Source organism: Tupaia chinensis, unplaced genomic scaffold (assembly GCF_000334495.1).
Source record: "Tupaia chinensis unplaced genomic scaffold, TupChi_1.0 Scaffold000078_1, whole genome shotgun sequence".
In the NCBI taxonomy this organism is placed as follows: Eukaryota; Metazoa; Chordata; class Mammalia; order Scandentia; family Tupaiidae; genus Tupaia; species Tupaia belangeri.
Genome location: NW_006159539.1, coordinates 1,520,089 through 1,526,288, shown reverse-complemented (window position 1 = coordinate 1,526,288; position 6,200 = coordinate 1,520,089). Strand labels below are relative to the sequence as shown.

At 62.6% G+C, this 6,200-nt stretch overlaps 1 protein-coding gene across 1 annotated transcript in view; it reads left to right on the top strand.

Moving 5' to 3' along the window:
* The window catches only part of TMEM266 (transmembrane protein 266), a gene marked incomplete in the record, with an annotated part of 69,254 nt that overhangs the window by 58,401 nt on the left and 4,653 nt on the right, over positions 1-6,200 (top strand).

The window sequence follows — 6,200 nt, the reverse complement described above, 5'->3', positions numbered from 1 at the left end:
GCCCTCGCAAGGTGAGCAGGAACCCCGCCCGCTCCCCCCCTCACCAGGGCTCAGAGGTGTGGGGCTCCTTGCAGGACAGCACCACCAGGTCAGTGGCCCCCAGGACTGCCTTCCAGAACCCACTGGAGAGCGTTTAGCCAAGCTACCGCAGCCAGACTGTACCGGTCAGGAACCACACCTGTTTCCACCTGTGTGTGAGCTGCACCCTGACCTCCCAGCAACCCTGGGGGAGGTACTTTCCTGTTTTATGGATGAAGAAATGGAGACCCAGGAGGCCCTGGCTCACACCTCCCTAATAAACAGCAGAGCCAGCCTCAAGCGGGAGGGCCAGGCTTTCCTGCCAGACAGCGCTCCCAGGCCAGAGAGTGAGGCCTGGGGTCAGAACAGCGCAGCACCCAGGCCTGCAGATGGCAGCAGGCTGACTCGCCCGTGATGCCAGTGGGAGGGGGAGGGGGAGCATGGCCACAGTCCAGGACAGGGTGCTCAGGGGGTGCATCTAGGTCCAGATGTCCTCTCTGCCCAAGCTGCGACTTTAGGTGGAGGACTTACCCTTTCAGGGCCTTGATTTGCCCGCCCGCTGTCAAATGGGAACAGAGCCGGGACGTCCTCCAGGGCCGTGAGGCTCACAGGTTAAGGGCATGGGTCCACACGGCCAGTAAGTGGTGGTGCAGGGCCTGGGTTCCAGCTGGGGGACCCGAACCCCAGCTGGATGCAGGGCCCCTTCGCCGTGCTGCACTGTGCCTCTTGCCTGGGCAGCGAGGCCAGGCCAGGCTGAGCTCTGGGCTGTCCCTCTGCGGCTCTGACTAGAGGCCTCAGTGTCCCCTTCTGTGGGATGGGTGGGCACTCCGCTCTCTGCCTCGGGGGAAGGGTGAGGAACCGGGGCCGTGAGAAAGCCCTGTAGACTATGTGACGCTGCAGACAGGTTCTGGGGAAGGAGGCAGTAGCTATGAGGGTCTTCCGAGGGGTCTTCAGATTTTAGAACCCTAGACTTTGGGGGCCAGGGGACTTCCGAGTCGAGGCCTCCAGCTGTGAGGGGCACCTCTGCTGTAACTCACTGCCGAGAGGCTGGTGACCTCTGCGCACCTTCCTCAGAGCACCGGTGACTGGCACCTCGGCAGGCCGCCAGGCCCACCCTGGAAGGGCTCTACCCTAGGAGCCCAGGCCTGCTGCCCATCCTCCCCCTCACCTCCGTTTTTACGTGGTGCAGGGGAGGCTCGCCAGTGAGCCATATTTCGAGACGGAGGGTCTTCTCGAGGGACTGTCACCTACACTGCCACAACCCCTCCCGGGGGACGAGCTCTCCACGTGCTTGCTCTGCCACCCCTCCCCGAGCTCTGCAAGTCTCAGTCGCTGTCATGGCAACACCCAGAGCTGAGCACAGCTCCTGGGGGCTGCAGGCCACTCCTGCTTTTTGCAGTGGCTCGGACCCCTGTGGCTCAGCTGGCAGGCCCACGGGCCTGTCCTGAGGGCACGACTGACCAGGCCTCATGTGTCCCCATGTCCCGCAACCTTGGGTGACTGATGGTTTGCACACGCCCCCCACCCACCCCCGTGCTCAGCTGCAGCATGGTTGCCCCAGGGCCCGGTAGGTCCTGCAGGTTTTACTGCCCCCTCCCTCTTCACTGTCAGCCCCTACTATCTCCACCCTGCCCGGCTCCCTGACCTCACCTTCGCCCCCACGGGTGTCCCCCCCATACAGTGATCTTCCCAAAGTCCCTCAGATCACTCCCCGGGCCACACCGAAACGGTTTTCCGTGTCCCATAGCGAAGCCCGAGCCCCTTGGGTACTACAGAAGTTTGCGAAGGCTGTCCGCTTACCCTTCGTGAATGTTCTGGAACTGCGTCTTGCTTCCCAAGTGCGGGAGGAGCTGGTCCACAGGCACCAGGCACTCGCCAGGCCAGTCCTCCTGGATGGTGCTCTCGCTCTCCCCTCCAGCCTCTGCCCCATGTGGCACACCTGGGCTTGGGCCTGCCTGGAGCCCAGCCTCTGTGGGCCTCGCACTTCCTGTTCGGCCGCGCTCTCTGCGGCACCTCCCTCTGGCTCTCCCAGAGGTAACGCAGGACCCTTATCCCTCAGCCAATGACCCGCAGACCCCAGATGCCAGGGTCCGCACAGGGGGGCCTGCCGGGAGCCAGGACCCAGTCGGGGAGGCTCACGCACAGACGGAGCCCTTAACCTGCCCCTGTGCATGCTGGGAGAGCGTGAGGCACGCACCTGGCCGCCCACCTGCAGCTCCTCTCCCTGCAGCCCCTGGTGAGCTCCTTCCAGGAGGAGCAGGACGCAGGGCAGAAGAGACAAAGCCTGGTCAGGGTCGGAGCCCACTCAGGCGAAACGTGACCAGCCAGGGTGTCATGGGGTCTCACTGTCCCTGCTCGAACTGCTGGAAATGGGAGAGGGGCGTGTCTGAACAAGGCAGCCCCAGGCCTCCCTCAGAGGAGAGGGAAGGTCTTGATGACTACTGCCTGACGTGCACGCAGGGTGGAGGTTGGCCGCAGGTGCTTCTCCTGTCCAGCCCCGGCCCCTGCCCTGGCCCGTTTCTCTGCGTATCCCCAGCTCTCGGACGCACACCTGCCCTGTGCCTGCCATGGCCAACTGCCTGCCACTTTCCTCCACCGGCACTTGTGGCCGACCTCCAGGGCCGTCAGTAGCATGGCCACCGCCAAGGCAGAGGGCAGAACACGGGGGCTTGCAAGAGGCACATGTGATTCGCAGCCTTAAAGGCCTAGGGTTGCACGCCTCCCCTCCCCTAGCCTGGTCTCTCTGACCGGGAGCTGTGTCCAGGGAGAGATTTCCATGACGTGACAAATTATGGAAGGACAAGCTGGGGGCAGTTGGGGCCACTCTGGAGGTTCAGAAAGGACAGCGTTAGTTGCTCACTGTGACCTTCAGGCCATCGGGGCTCTGAGCCCATCTGGTGTGCAATGGGACACAGATGATCCCGGGATTAACCTGCAGAGTGAGCTGATGAGTCACGGGAGCCTTGGGAGGGGGCCAGGTCTTCCCGGAGTGGCTGTCGCTGGGTGGGGGTTGCGTGTGGGGCGTGGGCGACCCAGGAGGGCAGCACGCCAGCGCCAGGCTCAGCCCCAGCGCCGGAGGAGGAAGCAGCTCCCACAGGCCCAGCAGTTACGAGCAGGTCACAGTCGGACAATGCCAAGCAGCTTCTGTTTAGACTCGCTTCAGCACAAATCATTTTTAAAACCCGGACTGCAAAGTTCCAGGCTTTGGGGCCTGCCAAGTTCATGGTGCCCCTGCGTAGTCATTAAGACTTCCCTCCCAAATTTATTAGTCTTGACATGCGCCCATAACTTAAGAATGACAGCCCCTGGTGGGAGTGCCACAGGTTCCTCTGTTTATCACGAGCCTCGGTGTCCCCCACACTGCACCAGTGTCCAGAGGGACCACCAGAGCCGTGCGCCCGCCACCCGGCCTGGGCCCTTCCCCCTGCCAAGCAGCAGCGGGGGGAGCTGAGCTGGCTCTTGGCTTTGCCCTTGTGAGGCCTGCGTGTTCGTGGGGGCGGGGTGCCTCCAGTGTGTGTGTCTGACAGGGCCATGGGGAACCTGGGCACCTGGATTCCCCCAGGGCTGTAGGACTGGCCTAGGAGAGCCTCACAGCACCAATGGAAGCAACTGGGGGACATGGGTTCAAGACCCAGGTCTAGGTTTGCATCTTGCTTGAACAAGTTACTTAACCTCTCTGAGCTGGGCTGGCTTCTTAGATAAGTGTCCTGTGTGGTCCCACAGGGCCCTGAGTTTGGGGCCATGGTCTGCTATTGCCGTCTTACTGTGCTTGATATTTTTTGAGGTAGGGACCTATAAATGGCGGATTTTCTTCTACCTCTGAGCCCCGCTGTTCCCAAACGAGAAATATGGCAGAAGCCCTTCGCTGGGAAGGACGAGGCCTGCTACCTAGCAAGCACTCACTGAGCCGCTGGCCACAGTTCAGGGGTGGGAGCCCCCCAAGTGAGATCAGGGTCTCCCTGGGCTCCAGCCTGCCCCCAGTCCGCCACCACATGGGAGCCAGGTTGGCTGTCCCGCAGTGGCCCGGCCCGCTGACTCACCATTTCCCTCCACCTCTGCCTCCCTGGGCAGGTTGGGGGGCCCCGCCCGAAGGCAGAGCCACATAAGGAGCGTTGCCACGCTGCACTTGAAGGGCTTCAGAAGGATTAGGCAGGTTGGGTTTGCAAAGTGCTCACACCCCAGAAGAAAGGCGCCGGGCTAGCCCTTGCCACAGAAACCACCTGAGACTTCGGGTCCAGGGGTCAGGAAGGTGAGAGGCCCCGGGCTAGCTGTTCATTATCTCCTGGAGTTTTCACAGCTCACCAGGGCAGGCGTTGGGTATTCCCGTTTCTTAGGTGAGTAAGCGGTGGCTCCAGAGTGCCTGAGACCCTGCAGAGCTGGGGCTGGCGCCCGCCCAGGTCTGCTTCATTTTGAGACCTGTGTTTGTACCCGCTCTTTTTTTGCTCTTCCGTCCAGGGTCTCCGCGGCTGGCACAGCTCAGTCCCCTGTGAGGTGGTTCCGACTGCCTCTAGGGCTCCTCGGTGTGAACCAGAGTAAGGCCTGGGGACTAGGGGCTTTCTTAGTGGGAAGGTGGGCCCACATGAGGCCTCGCCTGCCTCCCTCAGCCCCAGGCTTCCGGGCACGCAGGTTACCAGGCCGGCTGGAAAGGACAGGAGGGTGAGTGGGCTCCCGCGGGACAGCACAGGGAGCAGAGTGTCTGGTGGGAGGTCAGCCAGGCTACCCTCGTGGCACCTGGATGTGGCTCCTGCCCTCAGATGCACCCCTGTGTGTGTGGACAGAACCCCAGCCGACGTGGTTGTTCTGGGGGAAGGGGACCCACACGCCTGCGTGAAGCAGGTTGCCCTGGTGGGGAAGTCTGAGCAGGCCTCACCCTGACTGTGTCTTCAAGCCCACTCTGGGACCCCTTTTTGAGTGCAGGGAGGGACAGGGGAACAAGAACAGCCTGAAGTGGCCTCCGGCAGCCACCATGGGAGCAGGCATGTCCAGGGAGTGAGCCCACTCGTTAAACCAAGGCAGGACAAGAGTCCAGAGGAGAAACCGGGAGATCCGACCCATGGCTGGACACAGGACCACAGCAGAGGGCTCAGGCCCCTGGCTGGCCACAGACTGGCCTGTGGCAAGGAGAGGTGGTGAGCGCCAGGAGCGTCCAGAATCCCAGGCTGGGTGGGTTGGGGGATCGGTCACTAAGGTCAAGGGTACTATCTGGGACATGCTGAGTCAGAGGGAGCCAGAACTCACCCAGCAGCTGTCTGGGACAGTCACGTGAGCACAAGGCAGCAACGGCCTGACCCAGCCGCGCCCCTGCAGCAAGGAGAGCAGGGGAGCTGCTGTCCACACCTGGCGGGTATGCAGCTGCCTTAGCGACCGTCATGCCAGACCACGGGAAGGCCCCGAGTGTTGAGTAATCGTGGCCGTGCGGGGCAGCGGGGAGGATACAGATCAGTGTGGAGGTGCAGAGCCCTCGAACCCTTGACTGGAGCCGTGATGGGCGGACGTGAACACTGTCTCCCTCCCTGTTCCCCGCCTTGCAGGTCACCCTGGCCCACAGGGAAACCTTTGGTGTAGGAAGGTCAGGAAGGTGGAGGACCAACAGGGGCTTCCAGGGAAGACTTCTCGGGAGGGCTGTGACTGACTTTTAAATGCCGGAAGGTCTGTCACATAGACTGTGGGTAGAAAGGGGCTTATCCTTGGCTCAGGAGCCTCAAGCTCCGCACACAGTAGGTGCTTCCAGATGAAATGGAGAATGACTGCTTGGCCAAGGATCTTCTGGCCCCGGAGTGCCCTGGCTGTGCTCTGGGACTCCTGGCCTCCACACCGGCTCAGGCTCGGGCACACAGGGACCCCATGGAGCAGACAGAGGAGACGCTGCCCAACAGGGTTACCGAGAGGCTCGGCAAAGGGGCTGCAGCGCCGTTCCCGTGTGCCACTGTGGAGGAGAGGGCCCGTCAGGCAGGCTGCACTTCCACTCTGCGGTGACCACCACCTTTGGGACCTCAGAGTGCTCTAGCCCAGCCCTATCTCCCATCTGCAAAGGCTTTGTCAGCGCCCGGGGTGCACATGAAGAAACTGAGACCCAGGGAGGGCTGTGACCTGCTCCAGCTCCCCGGGCAGGCCAGCGGCAGACCAGCACAGGACCCCAGGCCTGGGATTTTGGCATGCATCCCCCTCCCCACTCCCCCCCC